A 25,329-nucleotide genomic window follows, 5' to 3' on the forward strand; every position below is an offset into this window, starting at 1 on the left:
TTTACTATATCAGCTTTACCTTTTCTTTGTGAAGTTATAATCTGCCCCACTGCAGTCTAAGTTATTCTTTTAATTATTACTTCTTTTTCTTTATCTCTGTGAAACAGGAAGAAGTCACCTAGAACAAGGGGGTAAGGAAGACATATCAGTAGGCGTTTCTGGGAGGGAGTATTGAAGTTGGGAGAGAGAAATAGCGCAAGCTGATTACATTTTCTAGTCTGTACACGTTATTTCCAAGAGAAAAGTAGCCAAAGGAAAAGAAAATAACAGGTGCAAATCACTCTGCTGTTGCTTTTTCCCAGGGCAGCTTTCACAAGGAAAGTATTTATTTTTCCCGGTGAGAACCCGGGTGCGACATCCACGGGGCAAAAGTACTCGCGGATTTTGCATCGATGTGGCTTCATTTTTGTCTCATAAAAATGGTGGTGGTGGGGGATGGGTGGAATCCCAAGTAGTTTAAATGAAATCTCATAGCGCTGTAGGCCTGCCGAGGCTGGTTCAAGTTTGAGCTGGAAGCCCAAAAGGACAGCAGTCCTAAGGCACAATATTGATAATATGAGCAATGCTGATAACCTGCTATATAAATAGCTTAGATTTTCCATTCAAAAAGACAATCGAATGTACAGATTTTTCTTTTGTACTTGATTCTGCTCTCACAGGGATAATGGAAGGAAATATTGGCGCTTGTCCTCCATTTTATGTTTTGTCCGGTGTGTGTTTATGTGGATTGATACCTGGGCAGAGTCACCCTTGTCTTCTGCCTTGAAAGAAGGCAATCTGTACAGACCACTTTCACCCTCAGGTTCCCGCGGGCTCCAAAGTGAGAGAAACTAGAAGTACTACTGCATTATACGATTGTTAAATTAATCTCATAATTAATTATTCTGGAGAAAATATTAATTGTATTAAGATGTTTTGTTTTGGGGTTTTTTTTCCTTATTTTTTTGCATTTGGTTTTACATAGTAATGAAGGCAGAAAAGGACCAAACAGTCCATCCAGTTTTCTAAACCTATGGGTATTAGATACCAGTGTATAACTAGGTAGAGCCTTAGAGGCAGTCCAGAGAAGGGCTGCCAGAATGGAGCACAATCTGCACCAGGACCTCCATCAGATGAGGCTTAAGGACCTAACTATATACCTGAGAGGAGAGAGGGGGGGATAGGATAGACACATTCAGATACTCAGAGGTATAAATAATGCACCAGAGACAAGTTCTTAGGAAATTCTAGATGCAGAGATCCTCTTAGATCTCTGCCAGAAACTATGTGAAATATTCCAATATTATGGAAATGGGATCGAACCTGTAGTGTGAGGGTTCTAAGCTCCCCCATGTGGGAGAGGGAAAATGGTAAGGTCCGCTGATGTAAAATCTCTAACCACCATTTTGCTTTGTGGAAGTTCTTAGTTTCTCTTGTCAAGGCAGCATTGCTACTAGCTATCCCCTGTTTTTATTATGTTGAGGGGAAGGGCCTCAGAAGTGAGACCTAGGATAGAGGAGGGCGTGAGAGAGGCTTCCTTTATTTTGAAGAACCACTTTTAAGAACATTTTCTGTGCTGAGCTGAGATTTTTTTCCACCCTCCTAGACTTGTGTGTTTTTCTGTAAAAAAACAAAACAAAACAAAAAAAACCCTTTTTTTTTTTCATTTTTACTGGCTTCCCATTAATTAGGGGCTCAGTCTTTTTGGCTTGTCACCAAAAAAGGGGGAGCTTCTCTTCACCGAGAAGGAACCTGGGATCAGCAGCATCCATAAGGAGGGATAAGCCATGGTTGTCCAAGATGGAGAAGGGAGAGCAGGGGAGAGAAGAATCATCATGAGCCCTTTTCAAGGTCTTGGGAAAAGAGGAGTGCAACAGTTATCAGTCTGGTACTGTGAGGAGAATGAGAGTGTAGAAGAAAAACTACAGGGAGGTAGGAGGTACATGTGACTGTTCAGCCAGGGATTTTTCAATTAGATGACACATAAATTACCAACTTCATGGAGGGAAGCTGACAACTGCTCTTTCCACAGGAAGGAGAAAAAATGAAAACTGACAGAATTTGGGTAATTGGCTCGTTACATCTATTAAAAAGTAAAGAAAGGAAAGATGTCACAGATGTATTAGGAGACCTGATTTCTAAGAACCAGAAATAAATAAAAAAGTATAGCTGTACAGATCATTTTCATCATTGCACAACACTTCAGTAAAAGTATTACTGGAAACCATTTCAACTTCTAGCATGATTTCTTGCTGTTGATGATTCATTGGAAATTATCAGTGCTGTAAACAAGAACTTTAAACTTGGACTTAATTAATTTCAAAGCACAGGTCCTAGAAGAATTATCTTTCTCCCGCTTATGGGAACCCTGGATATTAATATAGTTGACCATCAAGAGAAGTGTATCATCAGAGACTGTGATTGAGCTATGGGCCGTTGGGACTTTCTGTCCAGGACTATCAGCCTAGGGGTTACATAGAATTAGGGGGTCATGATAAGTAACATACGGAATTATTTCTTCACAGAAAGGATGGCAGATGCACGGAGCCACTTCCTGGTGCAAGTGGAAGTGTTGGAGGCCAGAACCATAAGAGGATAAGCACAGAAGATTCTTAGATATAAGGAAGTGAGGGTACAGTCTCAGATCAGGTACGTGCTTCAGTATTGCTTTAGAAGTGGGGAGACTAGATGGTTCTGCAGTCCATCTTTTATGTTTCTATAAACAGCGTACAAATTTACGAGCTTCCTTTCCAATTCTCCAACTCTCTAAGCCACTTTGACCATATTTTCCTCATGCACTGTAACTTCCGCTGCTAAGCTAGAAATAGAACATTGGGTAAAGTCCATCTAAATAGTCCCCACAGCTTCCTCCCAGGATCAGAACACGACAGAGGGCTGCTTCCTGAGGGGGGATGTGGTTCACCAGAAATCTGGATGCTATTCCCAGGCTTGTCACACTATTTTTCTCAGCACCGAAAAACTGCTTAAGATTGCCTTAGCCACAACATCTTACTTGCTTGTCAAAGTCGTTCCTTGAGCCACTGTACACTCCAGGGACTCGCCAAAAAGGTTGTATAGAAAGCACTCCACTCCCAATGAGCCAGGCTTCTCCATCTCTCTTTGTAGTCTTAGTGGACTGCGTGGGGAGGCCACCATCTATTTGCATTCCTTTTTTTTTTGCTCACATTTGTTGGTCTTTTTTCTTGATTTTACCCTTAGCGGTTTTTGCTTCTCCCCAGATGGTTCTGAGTGGTCAGCTGCTCTTGCCATCCCTAGGGCTGGAGGCATGTTCTCTCTGCTACTAGTTGGCTGTTATAGGGCTGACCATTGGAGCAGTTGCTGTCTTCCTGTCTTCACAAGGACTGAGCATGCCCCACCGGGAAGGGGATCCACATCCGCATTTCCTGCACCACCTGAGCCAAGAGGGCTGTTCCCCATTTTATCACAAGTTGACCATTTTTAAATATTAAGGCAAAAAAAGCAAGATGCAGCTCAAGAACTCATCTGGGTGAGGTTCTGTAGGGTTTGGAGCTTGCTCTTATCTCCCTGCGAGTTTGCTGTGATTTGCTGCTGATTATTCTGCGCCACAAACAATCCAGTCCAGCCTGCTTTACTAGCGCAAGGCGATCATGAGAAGGAAGGTCACCATTTCTTCATAGCTCTGCTACAACCACAAAAAAATTAGAGAGCGAAAAAAATGCAGGGGGTGGTGTTAGAGAGGGAACATCAGCTGCTGTAGCAGTAAATATTACAGCTTGGACAAGCCTGCATGCCTTGAAGATGCGTTAGATCCTTATTCCCCCCGAGATGGACTGGAGTGTAGACTAGTTTTACTTTTTAATTTTCAGCCTTCCTGTACCGCAAGTCATCAGAGGGTGCAGGAAGTAGAAACTAGTAATCTTTCCAATAAAATATCTGCTCTGCAAGGCAGAGAGCTTTGGGGAAAAAATGAATCTGAAAATTTTAATGAAAAAAAAAAAGCTCCTCATGCAATTATCTAATGTTTGGTTTTGCATTAGTGTTTGGTCATCTTGCTTTTCACTCTTTTTTTTTTTTTTTTTTTTCTTTTCCTCTTACGGAAGAAAATAAAATGCTATGTTCTGTAGCATGGAGTGCTTACTGAACATGCACATTGTGCATTTACAGATTAATTGAGAAACCTGTGTATAGCGGTAGAGTCTGCACGTACCTGTTACCCACAGATTTTATTGCAAGTTTTCAAAGCCGTGTGTCGGGTTTTTGGAGAGAACCTCATAACTTCGATCTTGGCAGAGACAAGCTTCTCACACAATGCTTGCATACGGCAAGGCACACTATTGCACTATATTGGAAGAGTGTGCCATGTATTTCTCAATGGAAGAAGCATGATATTGCACTGACCGAGAAAATTATTTATTTCCTGCAAGAGAAGACTGATATATACGACAAAATCCAGGGGAAGTCTTGGGAATACATGCAGTGTTTTGGATAACCTCTTAATATTTTATTTTTGACTTATTGCTGGAGGTTCTTGATGAGGCATGTCTACATTTGTCTGCTTTTTACATCTCTCATACTCCTATCCTTTTTCTGGATACTTTATGTGGAAAGACTGCATGTTTCTTATATTTCTTAAGTATGAATCATCTGTTAAATAAAATGTTTTTTAAAAAGTGCCTTTGACAGTGCTGGGGTAAAGTCCCCTGGTGAGCGCACAAGCCACATCTCCTAGCAGCGCATAACCTCTGCCTGTAAACTTGCACGCAGACTTCTGAAAATCCAAAGGTTTGCGTAAGTCCTATCCCTGCCCCAATTCTGACACCCCAGTCCCCAGAATGCCTTCCATGAGTGTGTATGAAAGTACAGGCATAAGCAGCTTTAAAAATGACCCCCTTTATTGGGTAATGCATGTCTGGATATTCTGTTCCATGTGGACATAGGACAGCCTGTGTAAGGAGTAGAATAATACAATGAGCAACCCTTAAATTTGTTTTCCTAACCATTGTCTAACTTAAACATGCATTTTCTTACAAAGTTACAATATGGAGATATTAGATTTTACATGAGCTTTCCATAAAAGTGGCCATTGGCTATATGGTTTATAGACTCTACCTACATTTCAAAGAACAAAGATGGAACCACAGTATTTATTCATGGCGAAGTGTAAGCCACCTATGTATTCTCAATATATGTATTTTCAATATATCTATAAATGATCTGGAAAGGAATACAACGAGTGAAGTTATCAAATTTGCAGATGATACAAAATTATTCAGAGTAGTTAAATCACAAGCAGATTGTGATATATTACAGGAGGACATTGCAAGACTGGAAGATTGGGCATCCAAATGGCAGATGAAATTTAATGTGGACAAGTGCAAGGTGTTGCATATAGGGAAAAATAACCCTTGCTGTAGTTACACGATGTTAGGTTCCATATTAGGAGCTACCACCCAGGAAAAAGATCTAGGCATCATAATGGATAAAATCGTCGGCTCAGTGTGCTGCAGCAGTCAAAAAAGCAAACAGAATTATTAGGGATTATTATTATTATAGGAATTATTAGGAAGGGAATGGTTAATAAAAAGAAAAATGTCATAATGCCTCTATATCACTCCATAGTGAGACCGCACCTTGAATACTGTGTACAATTCTGGTCGCCGCATCTCAAAAAAGATATAGTTGCGATGGAGAAGGTACAGAGTAGGGCAACCAAAATGATAAAGGGGATGGAACAGCTCCCCTATGAAGAAAGGCTTAAGAGGTTAAGGCTGTTCAACTTGGAGAAGGGGGATATGATAGAGGTCTTTAAGATTATGAGAGGTCTTGAATGAGTAGATGTGAATCGGTTATTTACACTTTTGAATAATAGAAGGACTAGGGAGCATTCCATGAAGTTAGCAAGTAGCACATGTAAGACTAATCGGAACTCTGGAATTTGTTGCCAGAGGATGTAGTTAGTGCAGTTAGTGTAGCTGGGTTCAAAAAAGGTTTGGATAAGTTCTTGGAGGAGAAGTCCATTAACGGCTATTAATCAAGTTTACTTAGGGAATAGCCACTGCTATTACTGGCCTCAGTAGCATGGGATCTTCTTAGTGTTTGGGTAATTTCCAGGTTCTTGTGGCCTGGTTTGGCCTCTGTTGGAAACAGGATGCTGGGCTTGATGGACCCTTGGTTTGACCCAGCATGGCAATTTCTTATGTTCTTATGTTCTCCTGCCATTTCAAAGGTTTCATCTGTCTTCATTCTTTATAATGGGACTCTTTGTTAAATAGGACATGATGGAGCCAATTTCCTAAAAGGCACACCTAAAATAGCGTGCATCTTCCAAAATCGGAATAGCAGCCTAGTCAATAACTTAATGAGATGGAGAACATGTATGTGGTAAAAGGCCTGCTCCTGCTAAAGGAATTCTGAGCCTTTTATTGTGTGTAAACTCTGCATCTCTAAATCCCCTACTGCACTGACAATCCCAAAGTGCAAGTATCAGCAGGGATATGTATTTATTTAAAAATTTTTAGACCACCAATCACCATATCTTGGCGGTTTACAATAATATATTCACAATATTCAATACTAACAAACATATCATAAAACAGCATAAAAACAATGGACCATAAAAACAGCAAATAAAAGAAAGAAAGAACTCACATATACTAAAAAAAAAAATCATCATTCTCCCAGTTCTCCTATGCCAATATCCAAATTCAGTCTACCTAAATGAATTACCAGATGGGCTCCCTATATCATGTGTATATATATCTCTCAGCTTCCTGCTCTACATTGCCATTTTCATTCCATTCAGAGGAACAGAGAGCGGGAAGTTACCCCTCTCTCCCACCTTTCAGCATTGTAAGCAAGCCCTCCAGGCCCCCCCCACCCCCTCCCAACAATCCACACAAAGACACACAAGTCCTTCGGACCCCTTCCACATCCACCCCACCCTCAACAATCAAAGAAATAGCCTCAAGGCCCCCCCCCCCCCCCCCCCCGCCAATCCCTTCTACCTACCCTTGATAACCAAAAAATGTCCTCTAGGGCCCTCCTACCCTATCCTGCATGATATACTGTGAAGCGCTGAAAGGCTGCACAATTTTGAGAGCATCAGCAGTACCAGAAGGAGGTGCTTGCATTCCCTCCTGCTGGTGGGGACTAGGGGACCTCAGGAGAGCTGAGTGATCATTCCAGAGGTGAGACGGGGCCGAGAGGGCCTTTGAAGTTTTTGTTATGGGAACAAGACATCCCCCCCCCCTTGTATTAAATAGTGGTGGGTAGGTCCTAGTGGCACACTACCTTTTAACATCTATCCCTGAACTAGTGCTAAGTTTACTGGGTACTGACAGCCAAGGTAGATTTAGCAATCTTTTGTGTATAGGGTGATAAGAGCTAATGAACTCATTATCATTCTTTCTTCATATTTCCATGTGTACTAATTTTTGATATGCATGCACAAGCCCAGTTTAGCATGGGTTTTCATGGATGTTAAATCATTAGTGACTAGCCTGCTGGTTGGCATGCAAGTTTTAATGTTCACACCAGCTAATAACTAGCTTTAGTGACTCAGCCCCAATATAGTTTACAAAGATATTGGTATCTTCAATCAAGCTATCAACTTTAAAATTATCTATGCCTCCATACAAATTAGACTCTAGTATTGTTATAAAAGTCAGAGGAATACAAACAGGGAAAATCTAGCCAACTAAACAAGAAGTGATTATTAAAGACTAAAATATTTAATAGGAAATGGTGTCAAATTTTGTTCGTGCTTAACAGGAGTTAAGATTGACAGTGTTTCAGCATCAAGAGATCATCAGGGGATTCAATTGCAGTGACTAAAAAATGAAGCACAAAACACAGTATCAAATATTATCTTACACACAATTTAAAAATACTTCCAAAATGGCTACCCAAAGAGTTTACTCTCAAAACAGCCTCCCTTGGTTCTGCTTAGCTTTCAAAAAGATGGTAGTAAATCACCTCTGAACACTGAAATTTAAAGGACAAGACAGATCATCATCTTAGCCTATTAAAATCATTTACATCATCGTGCACACCTATTGGAACACGGACCAATCAAACCTAAAGGGTGCACCGTTTGTAGTTTAAAATCCATTTCTGTTTGTTGTGATAATAAAAGATTATAGTAAACCCTATGCTCGTCCATCTTCAATTCCTCCAAAACCAAAAAAATAAATATTCAAAATATATCCATACTCCAAACATTGTTCTACAAGGGGGGGGCCTCTAATTTCTGACACTTTATCACGCTGCGATGTTCTATCGTACATGTCCTTACTGACATGGGTCGATACAGTAATGTGCGCTCCAGTGGAGCGCACTATTAGCCCGGGTTTGAACGCGCGTTTTCGATGCGCTAGCTTTACCCCTTATACAGTAAAAATTTAGAAAAAAAATGTAAAATGTGCCCGCGGCCCACAGGTTGGAAGATGGACGCTCAATTATGCCGGCATCCATTTTACGAACCCGTGGCTGTCAGCGGGTTCGAGAACCAACGATGGAAAAATTGAGCGTCGGCTGTCAAACCCGCTGACAGCCGCCGCTTCTGTCAAAAAGGAGGCGCTAGGGACGCGCTAGTGTCCCTAGCGCCTCCTTTTACTGCGGGCCCTCATTTAAATACTTGATCGCACGCCCAGGAGAATGGCCTGGGCATACATAGTTTTTCCCACTTATAACAGTTTGCATGGATACCACAATATATACACTACCTTATTAGGAGCACAAGTAGTTCTTGTTCTAGGTCTGAAGAATTTCAGTTTTTCAAATGGTAAATTTACATTAGTGTGCATTTGTGCACATACGGAACAATTACCGCATGCAAAATGGCCCTTCTCTATCAATCTATCACTTTTGAAATGTTGAACAAATTGTGATTGTACTGCTACTTGATCCTTAATATTGCACCCTTGTTGTTATATAAACATGGGTTTTTCTTTAAAGATCAAATGTAGCTGTAAAATATACCAATGCTTATTTTATACTCTTACTCAGTCTGTAAACTGATGGTGAGAATGGAAGGACACAAGTCAACCGTGAAGGGTTAACCCAAGACTGTGAATGTAGTAAGAGTTCCTGTTATTCCACTGAACGAGTTTCATTGCTTTATTTACTACTGATAATAGGTAACCTTTTACTAAACATCTTTTCCGCTTCTCTTGTGCCCTCTGTTTAAATCAATCCACTGTTGAACAAAGCCAGTGAAGCCTCAAAAGTTGTCCAAATGGTACGCTATCACAAAGACGTTGAGGGTGACAGCTATTATACCTCAATATGAGTTTCTATCTGTTGACCTCTGATAAATAGAAAAGAAAAACTTATCATTTTCTATAGTGATAGTTATATCTAAAAAGGCAACTGAAATATTACTCAGTATGATGTAAATGAGTCACAATCATTCAACCACAGCATAAATTCATCAAACTGATTCCTCCCTCCTTTCCAAAGTACTATAGTGTCACCAATGAATTGGCACCATAGACATACATGTTGTATGAATGGCCATTTAGATAACCATTTCTTCTCAAAGGCTCCTATATATAAGCTTGCCATGCTTAGCACCCATCACTGTTCCACTTATCTGTTTATAGTATTGTTTGTCAAACAGAAAATAATTTTCTTTCAAAGCCAATGTAGCCAATTCTATTCTATTCTCTATAGGAGCATGACTCTGAAAGGCATTCAAAGCATCAGTCAAAACATCCAGTACTGCATCCTGTGGCACATTAGTGTACAATGCAACTATGTCAATAGTCACCAGAAAATGTCCTTCAGAGGGGCCTCTATATAATCTTGTAGTGTATTAATAATGTCTGCTGAATCGCAGTGGTTCTCAATAGGTGTGTCAGGACCCACTAGTATGTCATGAAGTCCTGGGAGGTGTGTCGCAGAGCCAGCAGAAGATTGATCTTTCCTCATCAGTCTGGGCAGGAGTTGGCTGACTTCTCTTTTATTTGATATGACAGGAAGCTGCTCTTGCTTCCTTCTTCTCTTCCTGGGCAGTGGGAGGTTGTTCTCTCCTCCTTTACCCAAATCAGAATGCGATATCATCAACATCTGTTCATCTGGGCCTGCAGGACATCAACTTTATCTTCTTCTGCCTGGCCTGGCAGTGAGGTTGCTGATACTCTCTTCACCCCATGGGGCCTGGATGTGAAAGCAGAAGCATATGGGAGAAAGATGTTTGTAGATCCTCTGCTGCTGCCTCCTCATCTTTCTCTCCTCAGTGCTTCTTGCCCTCATCTGATTCTGATAAAGAGGGAGGGAGACTCTAAATTGGACTGAAGTCTTTTCTGTTGGCTGGGGACCAGGAGGAGGGGAAAATGTACTGAACAGGAAGGCATGGGAAGACAGGCAGGAAAGGGTGGGGGAAGGAGGTTGGGGTTGCTGGGTAGGGAGAGGTTGGGGGCTGATGGGCAAGGAAGAGAGATGGAAGTGGAGAGATGGAGTTGAGGGGTTGCTAGGTTAGGGTAACGGGGAGTGGGGGATGCTGAGCAGGAAGGGGTAGGAAAGAGGTGGGCAGAGGTATTCTGGGTAGGAAACAGGAGAGGGAAGGGCAGAAAGAGTTGGAGCATGGGGAAGAGGATATGGGATGGAGATGTTGAATGTTGGACAGGGATATGAGCATGTGGAGGGATGATTGAGTAGTTGGGAGAAGTGGGGGGTGATGGGGGCATGGAGGGGAGTGACTGGGTACAAGGGCCATACTATGTCAGTTTTGAGAATATGCATTTCTTCTCTCTTTGAACTTTGCTTAGTGTAGGAGGAAATATATTTCTGTTTCTAGTCTCCAGTTTTGTACTGCATGCAGAAGGTGGTCTTGAGGTTTCTATTCCAGGTTTTGTTTTCACATTTGTAATTTGCGGTCTTTATTCTATATTTGGTTAAGGCAGGTCTCTGTGTTTTTGTGATTGAGATGAGATACTTTACTAGCCTTATTTGTTGTATTTTCTCAATATTATATTGCATGGTGGTAAACTGCCTTTTCATGGGTAGGACTGTTGCTGTTTCATTTCTTGGGGTTATTCTGCTGAGATATGTCAACCAGAATCAGAATATCTTTTTTGTAGAATGAGTTATACAGGTAAATGTCTTAGTTCTGCTCTGCACCCATTGTTAGGAAGTGGGGGTCTCCTGTGGATGTGGAGCACATGCTTATATTAAGTCCCACGATCTTCATTTGTTCAGTGTATCACTCATGTGAGCGACATCTCTCAGGTGTGTCCTGATAGAAAAAAGATTGAGAACCACTGTACTAAGGCAATAAAGGCACTAGCAGTCACAAAAACAGATCAACAAACATTGACAAAGGTTCAAAAAGTGAGCCTTTGGCAGAAATATTTGGGCAGCCTGGCTGCTTATCTAGCGATTTGTGTATTTTTGGGAAATGATAAAAAACAGGTACAATTGGATGTTCCACAAGCAATCTAACCAATTACCCATAGGATGAATGCTACCTTCCCAAACAACAGAAGCCAAGCCCTACAGTATAGCTGACAGAGTTGAGTGATATGGCTGATAATAAACACAGGCTGAATGTGAATAGGCTTTGAGAATAATCCTTACAAAAGGTAGGACAAATGGACTAGAATAAACTGAAATTGCCAGCAGATCCTATTTCTTTGTAGGAAAGAAAGTATTGAGCTGCTTAGAATTAACATTAGTTTGCCCTGGGCTTAAGCAGAACTAAGAAAATATCTTCTAGGTAGAGGATAGTTTTTACCTGTTATGATTTGTGTTCATCATGAATAGTATCTGTGTATTAGTGGGTTTATGATGATCATGTGCACTGTATACCTCTTCTCCTATGAATATTCACCTCTCATGTCGGTTTGCTGTCCTGGCCTGCCTCCGTCCACCATATTACCAATACCTACCAACTCTATATAACAAAATATCCATAATGATTTTATAGACCTTAAATGTTACCAGGCAGTGAAATATGTACATTCTGTTGGCTGGGATTAGTCCACAGGACATCTGGCTGCCAAGACTGCTTACAAATTATTTAGCAGCTCGTAGCTATTTTGCGCAATATCTGTATAATAGGCCATCTGACCATAGAGGCCAGAAATTACCAGTTCAGTGATGTTTGCAGCTGACAGGTGTTGTCCCTGTACAATACTGTCCTTGCTCGCCAATCCTCTAAGAGTTCCTTCCAAGACAGTTCAGCACACGGTAATTGACCTGAGTGAGCAATGTTTCATCTTTGCAGTGACTAAAGTGAATGCTCCAAAGGTTGAGCCGCAGGATGAACAATGAAAATGTCTAGCAGAAAGACAAAACAGCCTGCTTTTTATTTCACCAAGCGGGTCTCTTTCTATTCTTATCCTACTCTTCTTCCACCCCCCCCCCCCCCCCATGGAGAATATTGTTCTCTGGAGCAGAGAAAGCTGGCAATTAAATGTTATGCCAGAGCTGCTTAAACCCGTCATTGGGCCAGTCATTGCCGGTCAGGTTTTCAGGATATCGCTAATGAATAGGCATGTGCTGCCTCAAATGTATGCAAATATATCTCATGCCTATTCATTAAGGATAGCCCGGAAGCCCAACTGTCTCTTGGGGGGGGGGGTTGAGGGGGCCCCCCCAAGGACTGATTTGAGTACCACTGTGCTATGCAATAAGAAAATCTTAAATTCGATGTCCTCTTCCATTAACATTCACCTGGTATTAGATTTTACTGCCTTTTAAGGGACAAAGAGTAAACAGAATTAGTATATTATCCATTGGACTCCTCTTGTATTTACACTGCAGGGTGCAAAAAATGCATTGCCTCGTTCCAGAATATATTTAACAGATTCCTTAAGGGATCGGTGAACCATCTCTGTCATGGCTTAATGTGAAAGTGTTTGACTCAAATTTGCTTGAATAATCAAAGTTAACTTTGACCTACTTCAAATCAAACTCTCTACTTTTTCCCCAAAACCCAGATTTACTAGAAATGGTTCAGATTTACACAAATACTTGAACATTTATAGCCTTACAAGTGTTGCGCTGGAGGTGGACCCTTGGCCCAGTGCAGGATTGGTATGGCCTCTGGTTGGACTCAGAGAGCGCCTGCCACCAGGAGGCGGAGCACACAAGAAGACAAAGGCTAGTTGGAGCTTTGCCAATAGCAATCCGGGGTTTTCGCAGGTTGAGCCCTTGGGTACCCAGACCGCCTGGACTTAGGTGGGCCTCAGAGGGTCTCCCAGAGAGGTAGTGGAGAGGTGTGCCCACCACGAGCAAAGGTGCGCAGCTGGTGAAGAATGGAGGAACTAGACCTGAACCAGGATCACTGGAGACCTCTGGAATGCAGCAGGAGATGAAGGTCCTCCGGGCGAGATAGGCAGCGCCTATTGGTCTAGTCTGATGTAGGCCGCGGGCAGTGTCAGAGCAGGCAGGTCTGGTGGTCACAGGAGCAAACAGAGAGTATCCGAGTGTAGCACAAGGGTCAAAGCCAGGGTATCCATCCGAGGGTGGTCAGCCAAAGCAAGGGTCAGTTCCAAGATCAAGTCCATACGTAGTCAAGATGAGCAAAGGTCAGTTCCAGGCGGCAGTCAAGCATGGTCAGGAGACAAGAGTGGTCGGTTCCAGGCAGTGGTCAAACGTGGTCAGAAGGCAGGCAGTGGTCAGTTCCAGGCAGCGGTCAAACGTGGTCAGGCAAGCAGAGGTCAGTACCGTGAATCAGTCCAAGGAGGTACGACAAGAGGAGGAATGAAGAGCAGGAATCAGGAGAGGCACGGGAACAAGACTGGATCAAGGATCAGCAAACTAGTTACACCGAGGTGTCGACCCAATTGCCAAGGTGAGGCTCTGGGGCCTGGGCCTCGCCTTTTATACCCAGACTAGATGAGGTCATCATCGGACGCCGCAGACTGGCTTCCCGCGCTGGGCCCTTTAAAGGGCCGGGCGGACCGCGTGTGCCTAGGGGCGGGGCCGACGCCGAGGAGGACACCGAGGAGGACACCGAGCCTTCGGGCAAGAGGCACTAGTGGTGGCTGCGAGGGATGAGTAGCCGGAGCTGGTAGATGGGAGCGCGAGGTGAGCAGGCCCGGTCGCGGCACCAACGTGGCCGGGACGCACAACAACAAGGTAGTGCAGAGCTACAGATAACTGCTTCCAAACTGAATCATAGAGATCCACATAGGGTGAATATGTAGAAGATTTGAGTTAATTTCTAGCCTGTCCCAGTTCAGCTGACCCATCTAGCTCATTTGAAGTATAAATTAATTCTGAACTAGCTTGTCCATCTCTCATTTATTTGGTAGAATTTTAGGAGCAATTTCTTTTAATTTTACTTTGCAATCTATCCCGAACGAATGAGGCCTGGAAGAAACGTTTCATTGAATTCAATTAGTCTTTATACTGTATAAGGACAACAGCAGACATCGCTACCACTTACCAGCTAATATATGTTGTTAATTAGATGTTACATAACATGGCAGAATTCATCAGATTTTATGCAGATAGCCGTAAAAAGGTTATTCTAAAACTGCAACAAAATGCATTGCATAATAATGGCAACACTGAAATCGTGTGCACTGAAACCAAAAAGTGTATGCATCCAAAGTGATATAAAAGGGGAGAGTCAATTCATTATAGGAAAGGCCATAGAATTCTCATTTCTAATGCAGTGCCATAGTCCCCAGTAGATCTCTGTCTTTCCCCGTGCTTCTTTGCAAGTAGGAATCCTCTCTGCTTACCCTAGGCTTTCTTGAATTCCATTACTGTCTTTGTCTCCTTGACCTCTCCATCTACCACCCTTTCCATGAAAAAAATATTTTCTGATGTTGCAGCTTTGGCTGTCTTCTTGGAGCTTCATGTTGTGGCTTCTTGGTCTGGAGCATACTTTCCTCTGGAAAAAAAAAAAAAAACAGGTTCCCTTCCCTGATTAACTAGCATCTCAACAAATCTGGGGTGTGTTTGCCCTATCAAAGAAACCCCACCCTGGTAGAATAATATATTTTCTGCATGTCACTGCAGAGCTTGGAAATGTTTGCATATCAGCCATTGGCTGGTTTCCACTTTAGCTCTGTGTCTGCAGAATATGCTGCTCTAACAGTAATTATTGTAATCCAGGCTGAATGCCACTTTGAAATAATTATGGACATAAAGGTAGGCATTGATCTGTGTTTTGCATCTGGGCCTCCCCATCCCTCCCTCCTCATTCTCCCCTAAGGGTGGTATTTATATAGGGGGCTGGGTTAAACAAACACCTCTCATGTATTGGAGGGAGAACAGAATCAGGATCGTTCTTCCCTGCCAGAGCCGGATCCTTGCTCTGGATCCATCCCAGGCGACGGCCACCGTTTTTGGTTTTGTTTTTTTTTTGTCCAATACTGTATTCCTCTCCTGTTCAATAAATCTGGAAAAAGCAGGAGAACCAGGGCCTCAGATCTTCCGCAGGGCTCTTGCATGGGAGAAGGCAAAGAGGCAGAATGATAAAGCAGAAAGAACAAGAGAGAGAAACAGTAGTGTGGGCTACTTTTGAGGGAGTTGACTGTGAGGGGCTGAAACTTTTCATTTTCTTTTGTCGTGGCACTATTAAGAAAGAGGAAGAGTGGAACATGTTTTAGAGGAATAACAGTATTTGCTTCCTCTGTAGAATACAAGATGGCATTCCTTCAGAAGTGCTGAGAGATATTAGCCAGCTTGCCCTGGCTCTGCCTGGGGAGTCGGGTGACTGTTTCAGGCAATCCTGGGTGGCTTCACAATGTGATGCCCCTTCTCCTGCTCCCCTTCTCCCAACCGCTAGCCAGCCTCGCTGCTGCTGATGTCTCCTTCCTCCTCCCCCCATCTCCCCCTTGATGGTGTCTGACACTCCCCCTCCCTCACTGCTGTCGCACCTGCTCAGTTTCTCAGGTGCACGGGGCGGGGACCTGTGCTCTCAGACCTCTGATGCAACATGGCCCAGCCTCTTCCTCTTATTTTGGAAGTGAGTCCAGGAGGAAAAGGTGGCAGGGATTGTAAATGTATCCACTTTTCTCAGGGCACTCCCTGAAGCAGGCAAAGGGGCCACCTTCAGAGGCCACAGCAATTCTGTATCAGGATTCTCCAGTGTAAGACCCTAGGAGACCACTCACACAGTGTCTCTCAATAAAAGAAATCCACACAGTGGGTGCAGTTCCAAAACAAAACAAAACAAAAATAGAAGAAAATATAGTCTGTATGGTTTCAACAGCCTATGGCACAAAAATATAGACGCTCGAGTCCCTTCAGTAGCAATTGCAGAAAAGTGGGACTTCCTCATGCTCCAAATGGGTTTTTTATTCCGCAAAATCCCTTTTGGAAAGGAACCCTCTTATCCCAGTTGGAATACGTGGCTGGTAAGAGCAGAATCCTGGACAATGCTTGATGGCTGGGATAGAAACCTTCCTGGATCCACTGCCTGCAAGCAGGATCCCTTCCTGGGCTCACTCCAGACAGGCAGAGAGAGCAACTCGTTCACCCACAGGGCAAAGGAGGGCAAACTTGAAACCGCCCTCCCCCTTCCGGGACCTTGGAGAACCACAGCCCTTATTTGCCTCTACCAAGTTGCTCTGGATGATGTCTCCCTCTAGAGTGACTCGTGCAGCCACCTCTATAGATTTAGGAGAGATGGATTCTAACGTAACACTCACAAAATGAATACGCACACCTGGCACCTCCCAGGGCTGGAAATGTCCACATTTTACTCTAGGCCAGGCTTTATATAAACATGCACCGGCCCACAGCCGGATCCACGGCAGCAAGGACTAGAGGGGTGGCATCACTGAGGAATTAAGGGGGGGGGTGCTGCAGCTGGGGTGGCGGCAAGCAGTAGGAAGGAACTGAGGGATGCTTCCGAGGAGGGCAACAGTGGTGACGGGGGATTTTGCTACCCCTTGCAGTTTATCACCCGGGTTGTGCCGTCACTGAGAGAGAACGCCTATAGTGCACGTCAATGCAACTCAAGGACTTGAGGGAGACGGGGGGGGGGGGGGGGAGAGAGAAGCAACGCCCCCCCCTCCCCAACCCCCAGTACAAAATTGTAGGACATAGAGATAACAGGAATAGAATGCCGATAATGTCAAGTGTCGGGTATCGCAGCTAGAATTTAAAAGTTAATTTAAAATTTTCCAGCGTCACATGATGAAATATTTACATTTCATTTTTGCCATTGCCTCCAAACATACACACAGACACACATATCGTACTGCTCTTCCTCCTCTGCTTTCAGAATTTGACTCCTTTCTCTGTGTTTTTTCTGTTTTACTTTCTTTCTCGCTCTTCCTCTCTCCAGCTCTCCCTACCCTCCCCCCGCCTTCTTGTCCTCTTTGTTTTTTCCATGGTCACTGCACACCTCTCCTTCTGCACTTCATCTTTTTTTTTTTCATTTCTCATCCTTTTTTTTTTCCCAATTAGATTTAATTAAATAGCCATCAACCAACATTGCCGTTATAAAGAAAACACATAAACAAGAAAATGCAGGTTAACAATCAAACAGTTACAACCACCCACCCCCAAGGAATGACTTGTGATATCTAAGTAGAAGCTAGCTAGTTGGTTTTGTTTCCAATACAGTGGGGCATCCACGTCTTTTCAAATTTACTTAGACTTTCTCCTCACGGGCGCCAGTCTATTCAAACGTTGAATCTTATTCAACCTTAAAATGACCTGATCTACTCTGAGGGATTCTTTCTGCTTCCAAGAGAAAGCAATCTCGCATGGAGCTGCTAAGTAAACCTGACTGAACCGCAGCAGAGAAGGTGCAAGATCAATATCAGGAGTACTCAGCAAGGCCAATTTAGGTGATTGTGGGACTACCTCCCCAGTAATTGTCATAATCAAACAGGTTATATCTTCCCAAATTGCAGAACAACAGGACACTCCCACCAAATATCGATGGAAGGTGCCTTTCTCCCCACAATCTCTCCAACAAGTATCAGGAATCTGAGAGAACATTATATGTAATCCTGCTGGCGTGAGGTAGAAGCACCGTATACCCATTCCCCATAAAAGAAGCAGATACAGAACGTTTGCTGTTAGTTAAAAAAAAAAAAAAAGACAAATCCCGCCCAGAACCAGAAAGAATTTCCCCTAAATCAGTCTCCCACACTTTAATATTGTGAAGGTTTTGTTGCGGGGTCAAGATTAAACAGAAAAGTGGATAGGGGCAAGGGAGTAATAATTATTTCTATCACACATCACTTCAAAGTATGTCTTCCCCTTTAGGAGATCCTGAAAAATCCCTTTCTGTTTAACAACGTGTCAATGACAAAAGAAACTTGTCTCTCCTCTGACGGGATCGAATGTCTCCACTGGAGAACATACGCTCCATCCTCGATACACCTTTGTCCCGCCAACCTCTTATTATGCCAGAGGAGAAACCTGCAGAAGAGGTGGGGGACATTGTGAAACAAGCTGACCTGAGAAAAAAATGCGCCTGTTTACCCGTCAGGTTAGATGTCCACCGAGCCCACACGCGTAAGGCGTTAAGAAGTGTGAGCAGAGGTCGTCGTCGTCCGGATGGGCCTCCCAAGTTCTCTTTGGCTGCCGAATCGAAAATTCTGTGAAGGCGTTTCATGTCTCGCCCTTCTACCCCCAGTATTAGACCTTCTTCGCTCCAGGACAGCGGCCGTGGATAAGGATGAGCCAGCGCCGGGTTTGGTTTTTTTCCCCACGCCGCGCGTATACGCTTGTAGTTCCAGTTTTCTTAGGGAAATCAACGTGAAATCCTCTTTATCCCCCCCCCCCCCCCCCGCCCTTCTCTCAGGCTGCACTCTGACCTTGTCTCATCATTACTCATACTCCCGCTCTCCTTCCCCCCCCCTTCTTCCCCAGATACCCCCCCCCCTCCCCCACCACCACAGGACAAGGACTAGGGAACTTTGAGCTTTCCTTTTCCACTCCTAACCGCATAGCGCAAGTGTTAGGATTTTTTTTTATTTTTATTTTTTTCTTTCTTCCCGTGTGACTGGCACAAGTCAAACTTGCTCTTCCCTCCCTCCCCCCCTCCCCCCCCCCCCCCCCCCCCCCCACCTCTTCCCCTCTCCTTTCCCCTTCCTCATTGTCAAGGCTGCAATTCAGGAAGAGGCCCATTGCTGAGACCTCAGTGGAGAAACCATCAACAGCAGCTTCTAATGGGCTGCGTAATAGCATTTTAATGGAATTTATAAAGATAACATTTTAAATTGTAGCTGCACTAAACAGCGGAATTGGAGCTCCTTGAAGGGCTGTTGCGCAGCGCGCTGTGTCAAGTTTTGCAGAGTGCTTACTCTGAGCTGAATTAATGGCTTGTTTCTCTCCTGAAAGGCCGGTCCTGTGGCAGAGGATATGGCAGTAGGAGGCAGGACTCTGTTGCAAGCAGTGGGGCAAGAAGGGTTGACCATCTGGGATGCCGAGCTAGGGGAAGGGGGGAAATGGGCATGCCGTATCCCCAGTTCCATGCTCCTAGGGAGGCCGATGAGAATTGCCTTGCTGCGGACTCTCTTCTGGAGGAAGTCACTATTAATAGTGTCTCGATGAGTATGGGATCCTTCAGATAAGGTTGTGAGAAGTGGAATTTGAATACGGAGCTCCCGGGGCAGGGGGGGGGGGAGCAACATCACCAGCAGCATCCCAGCATGACAAAGAGGACCTCCCGCTCGTGGTGCCGGCCGGACGCAGCCGGCGCCATTACAGCCAGCCGCCGTGGGAGATGGGGGGGGGCTGGGCTCCCCCGCACGTCCGGCAAGCCCGGCCCCAGCCCGGCGGTGGCAGCACTCGCACGGACGCAGCAGGCACCCGGTTATTCCTGGCACCCGCACATCCATGCTGGGATTCCTTCCATTAGCTTCCAAACGTCCATCTGAAAGCCTGTGCCTGTGCACTGCAACCGCAGTGCAAGACTGTGATTTCATATGTTCAGCCTGTGCTTTCTAAACATATATGTAAGTCCGTATTCAGTAAGCCAACGGGTGGCATAACTTTAGCAAAATATTCAGCGAGAAACATCGCTCACTGTGAATATGCTTGGCTAAAGTTACTTAGATAAAGTTATTTGAGTAACTTTGCCACTCACCATCTTACTGAATATAAGGTGGGGGGGGGGGAACCCTCACAGGCTAGAAATGACCTTATCTCCTCCCCCTATGTACCTTTTTAAAAGTGAAGTTGCCTCCACTGCCTGATTTCCCCCCCCCCCCAACACACACCACTTTGACTTAAAAAAAAAAAAAAAGGTCGGACACCCCCCATGAACCCCCAAAAACCTCCCAGTAGCCCTGTGAGGAGAGGAGAAGCTCTTACCTCCTCCCGTGGGGTATCTTAATGCCAGTACAGCTAACAGGTACCTGCACTTAGTGTAGATATTCACTGACTCACTTCCGCCTCTTCCAGATTGCTCAGCTTCACTGACAACTGACCAATCCCTGTTCAGAACTCCCTGACAGGGAAGGAGCCAACGCCTTTCAGTACTGAGTTCTGATTAGTCAGTGGTCAGTGCACTCTGCAGTGAAGGGGGATTGGTCCGTTCATTCCAGAGTGCCGTGAATAAATGAGTATTATTTATTTAATTTATTTATAGACTTTTCTTTGCCGACATTCATGAGGCACATCATACCGGCTTACATTGAACTGAAAGGAGGAAAATACAATGAACAGAATAATATGTCATAGTTAAACGCAAATGGTGTAAGGTATAAGCATCGTAAAAACATTCTGAGATTATATATAATAACATAAAAGAACTAAATAGCTATGGAGGAAAAAGGTAGAAAGAAAGGGTTGTTTCTTATTAAGGGTTGTAAGCCATCAGCTCTACCGACACTTGACATTCAGTCCAGTGGGAGAAGGTAAGACCTTCCTGCTGGGTTTCCTGCATACATTTGGGGGTTCAGTGGCTGGACATGGTCATTTGCCACATTACTTTTTTTGTTTTAAGGTAGGAGAGGGATCAATGCTGTTTTGCCCACTACAGTTTTTTTTATCTGGAAGGAGAGGGGGCAGGAAGGAGCCAGTGTGCCATATGCCTTTAGGTTGATATTCAAAAGCTCAGTGAGCGGCACAGTTACCTGGATAACTTTATCCTAGTAATTTAAGGTATATTCAGTAGCACCTTTACCTGGGTAAGTGCCACTGAATATCCAGGTAGCTTTGCCATTTACTGGGCCTTTGCATATAGACCTCCCTCTTTTTAGTACTGAGAAACTAGGAGCACATCTCCAGATTATTTTCTGTGGGAGTTTAAAGAAAAATACAAAAAAACCCCCAAACTAACAATGTAAAGGGCTTCTCCCATGTTGTGCCAATGTGAAAAATCTGGGTCTAGGACTGGAACAAGCTGTCTGCAGACCTAGAGAAGTGCTGGTCTTAGGACATTTAAACTTTGGTGAGTCTTCATGGTAACTCACCATTTACCCAGTTGTTAGGGAAATGGGCAGGGATCCAGAAGACTTAGGTTAGGATCCTCCTTGTGACACTGGCTGTGACCTTGGGTCAGTCACTTTATCGCCTGCTGCCTCGCCTACCCATTTGGCCTGTACCCTCTTCAGGGCCAGGATTCCCTGCATCTGCCTCTCATTCTTAGTAGGGTGCCAGCCACATACATATTTTCAAAAAGCAGCTGGAGTTAACTAGAAGTGCTAACAACCCCCCTGTTTTGCAAATCTCTCAGCAGTCGCCCCCTCTTCAGTCATCACATTCAGGGGGTGTTCCATGTTACCATTTGCATTTCAACCTCCATTGACTAAAGGACAAGAGTCTGATGCCTACCCGGCCTTCACATCACCTTAATAAAGCTGTTACTTGGGGCAAAGCAGCGGGTAGGGCTGTAGCCGGAGAGTTACAACAAGGTAATTACCGCTTGCTTTGTCTCTCTCTGTGCTCTTCCGTCTTCAGGTCAGCGGTGTATTGTGCAAGAGACACACGACAGCTGTGAGGTTACTGCTCTAATGAGCATGTAATGTTGTTGCCCAGCAAGGACTAATGCCATGCCCAGTAGTTTCAGTTATAAAATAGGAACACACACACACACACACACCCTAAAGCTTGGTCTGCTCATGGTGCCCTTCTCCAAGCTTAGCTGGGGTATGGATATTGCACTTTTGGAAGCGAAAACCGGGATGACTGACTGCGGCACGGCTTTCTTCACCGACTCCTGCCGTACTCTCCAGTACAGGCAAAAGCCTGCCTCAGTTGCATGCAGTTATATCTCCTGTCTATTCATTGTGAATATCCTGAAATCTAGAGTGGCTGGGGGTTACCAGGATACCCACTGGTCTAAGTGATATTGCTGGCTGGGTCTTTAAGTGCAACAGTTATCAAACATTTACATCCAGGACCCCCTACTGAACTGCATCAGTATCACAAAACGGTTTCAACCGTCCGGTCAGAACAGGTTGGGTTTTTCTTCTCCCACCATAAATGTGCCACCATTTGTTTGAAATAGTTAAGCCCTCTTGCTTTGCAGTGCCAGTTTGGAGTTTTCATATTAAGAGCTCCCCGCCCTGATGCCTTTCCCAGACTTTGAGGACTCGTGGGTTTCTTGTTTATTATATCAGCCCACCTTTCCAAATAGTGCTCAAAGCTGCTCACAGCGCTGCTAACATTCAAGTGCACAAGTCCCTGCCCCAAAGAGCTTACAGTCTATGTTGGAACCTGATGCAGTGGAGGATGAACTGACTTGCCCAAGGTCACAAGGCGGGGGGAAGTGGGATTGAAGGCCTGTTTCTCTGCCTGCTGCTGTAACCACCTAGCCACTTCTTCTGGCTTGGTGAATAAAGCCATTCTGCACCAGTCTCGCGCATCAGCTTTCACACCGTCTTCCCTTCATCCTCTCTCTCCTGTTTTTTGCCTGTTATTCTCACCTCATGCTGTAATTTATAAAGACTTTTCATCCCTCCCCCTGAAACATTCCCTTTTTTGTTTTTACTGTTTCCACTAGAAAGAAATCAACCAATCTCATATCTTTCCCCCCCCCCCCCCCCCCCATAATGTCAGAAATATTCGGTTTCTTTTTCAACTTAACCCTTGTTTGCACAAGGCTCCATGGGATGTGCCAGTCCTCACCCAAAGCCTTTTAACGTTTGCTTAACAAAGGTGTTTTTCTCCCTCCATCACCTGCAAAGAAATAATCCAAAGTCTCATTAAAAAAACAAAACAAAACCCAGATATGATAACTCAAAAGTGCACAAGCTGAAGCATAAAACAATTTTTGCCCTGCTTGTTCAAATAAAACCTCTTTCTTGCAAACAGTGGGACTGGGGTTACAGAAGCAGGAATTCAGAGAAAGAGAGCAATCAAGGACCAGGGTGGGAAAATGAAAGCTTATTGATTGAAATGGGCTCATCACAACAGCGGGGGGGGGGGGGGGGGGGGGGGGGGGGGGGGGTGGGGAATTGGTGGTGATCGGCTGTGTAGCCACAGTAACATGCTGTACTGCTGCCATGCCCTCCCACAAATGATTACAAGCGAACCGTTATCTGTGCCTGCGGAGAGTGCATCTTGCGCGCCATCCGGGTAAGCCTCTTACATAGATTCCATACAGCATGGTTCTCAACCCTTTCCTTTGCAGGCACCTGGCCCATTTTGGTTTTCAGGATATCCACCATAAAGATGCACGAGAAACACGGTGGATATCCTGAAAACCCAACTGAGCCAAACAGGTGCTGAGGATAACATAAGAAATTGCCATGCTGGGTCAGACCAAGGGTCCATCAAGCCCAGCATCCTGTTTCCAACAGAGGCCAATCCAGGCCACAAGAACCTGGCAAGAACCCAAACACCAAGAAGATCCCATGCTACTGATGCAATTAATAGCAGTGGCTATTAATTGCATCAGTAGCCTAAGTAAACTTGCTTAATAGCAGGTAATGGACTTCTCCAAGAACTTATTCAAACCTTTTTTAAACGCAGCTAAACTAACTGCACTAACCACATCCGGTTCAGAGCCACTGCCACACGGTGGTGTGCCCTGTTACATGCCCGTTAATTTTACTTTTTTTATAGTTGTATGTGGAAGGATTTATGTACTGGCTTTTGCAATCTGGGAAGGGGTTCACAAATACTGTTTTATTTATTCATTATTCTTAAAGGTTAAAGAATGCATGTGTGCCCTGTGAATATTCATTGAGGATACCCTGAAAAGCAGACTTATTTGTGACTCTCAGAGACTGAGTTCGGTCATACCCCAGCACAGAGTGAAGAATGAAAGATGTGGAAAGTCAATCATAGTTACTTTTGTTCCTATGCATAAGACCTCATAAGAAAAAAAAAATATATTTTTTTAATGGTCTTCAAAACTCAAGATGTGTTTTTTGAAATAAAAATGTTTTATGAAAACTTGAAATCTGTTCAAAAAGTTCTGGATAGTTCTCAAAATCTCTTGTAGGCAGAGAGGCAGATAGATATTGAGGCTAGAAATAATGGATGGATACTGCAGAAGGAGCTAATAATGCATAAATGTGTATGGTGCTAACTTGCTTACTTATCTAGAAAATCGGACCCATTTGTGGCCTTCAAAGCGTGGGGGTTGGCTGTCTACATTCACCGTCTAGTTGTACATTGGAGAGGAACCTGTGACCAGGCTTCCCAGTCCTAACCTGGTGACCCCAGATGTATCTTCGGAATATTCATTGTGAATATTCTGATAACCTGACCAGCTGTGAGGCTCCAGCACTGGTTTGGAGAGGTCCTGAGGTATGAGTAAGGTGACCAGATAGCCTCATGTCATAAGGGAAAAGCTGAGCCAGTCCCGCTTCGACAGTCACCTTAATTTGAGCTGCTCTCATTTTGTTTTTTTTGTTAGACCAGTCTTAGTTTTCTCTAGCTGAGGAACGTGATTTGTCTTTGGTGCATGGATGCTAGGTCCAATTGCTGTGAGGAAAGCAGGAACTACAAGTCCAGAGATGCAATGGGAGTAAAACCAGGATTACTTCTGCTCGACCTATATTTAAAACTTTATATATTCTGCTTCTTCCAACTGGGTTAGCAGAGCGGATTACCAATCAAACATTCATAATTAAAAGTACACAAAAAGTAAACACACATAATCACAAGCAACTTAGAAAACCATAATCACTAAAATAGACAATGTGTAGTACATGGATCACCTTAAGTTGGAGGGGTGGTTAAAAAAATAAAAAAGTACCCCGTCAAGCTGTTAAAAGGACTGAGCTGTGAATCTGCAGCTCTAGACCAGAGGGGGGGACATGGCTTTGAGCCCCACTGATCTCCAGTGCATCAAATGGAGGCGCGCTGCACAGAGGCATCCTTTGTTTAGGATATTATCCACCCTCGGGATGAAATTGATCGGATTCCGAGCGAGCAGTTCAGATATCCCAGAATTTATAATGAGAATAAAAGCTGGTGCCAAAGAGGCTCCAGGGCAAAACTTGCTCCTAACCTCTGCTCAATTTCCCTTTGTGGAGAATCAAA

General features: G+C 44.1%; 1 long non-coding RNA gene across 1 annotated transcript in view; it reads left to right on the top strand.

The window, feature by feature from the left end:
- The window catches only part of LOC115076788, a 194,172-nt gene that overhangs the window by 28,630 nt on the left and 140,213 nt on the right, over positions 1-25,329 (top strand). The window contains exon 2 of the long non-coding RNA XR_003852866.1: positions 2,505-2,628. This is a non-coding gene — a long non-coding RNA (uncharacterized LOC115076788). The remainder of the gene's footprint in view (positions 1-2,504; positions 2,629-25,329) is intronic.

Source organism: Rhinatrema bivittatum, chromosome 15 (genome assembly GCF_901001135.1).
Source record: "Rhinatrema bivittatum chromosome 15, aRhiBiv1.1, whole genome shotgun sequence".
Classification (NCBI taxonomy): Eukaryota; Metazoa; Chordata; class Amphibia; order Gymnophiona; family Rhinatrematidae; genus Rhinatrema; species Rhinatrema bivittatum.